Source organism: Lupinus angustifolius, chromosome LG08 (genome assembly GCF_001865875.1).
Source record: "Lupinus angustifolius cultivar Tanjil chromosome LG08, LupAngTanjil_v1.0, whole genome shotgun sequence".
NCBI classification, from domain to species: domain Eukaryota; kingdom Viridiplantae; phylum Streptophyta; class Magnoliopsida; order Fabales; family Fabaceae; genus Lupinus; species Lupinus angustifolius.
This window is the reverse complement of record NC_032016.1, coordinates 6,755,262-6,755,666: the sequence shown is the minus strand read 5'-3', so window position 1 is coordinate 6,755,666 and position 405 is coordinate 6,755,262.

Below are 405 nucleotides of genomic sequence, written 5' to 3'. Positions count from 1 at the left end.
GCGAGGGATGTCCAGAATTTCATCAAATTCCTGGGTTTTTTCGCTTAAGCGAGACCCTTGCTCGCCCAGGCGAGGCTTGCTCGCCCAAACGAGGATTTGGCGCCCGGGCGAGGAGTTCCAGAACCAAAAAATTCCCCTCGCCCAAGCGAGACTGTTATCGCCCGGGCGAGAATTTCTCGCCCAAGCGACAGGGACTTGGACAGAATACCAATTTTTGCTCTTTTCGACAACCGAAACATATTTAAACTTAGTTTTTCAAACACCTGCACTCAGAAAAGTTTCCAACAACATTCATATACAATATTCAACACATTTCATCAACAATCATATATATTCAAAGTATTCAAACATACAAAATCTTGGGTTTCTTAAAACCCAAGTTAACTCCAAAACCTTTGAGATGGT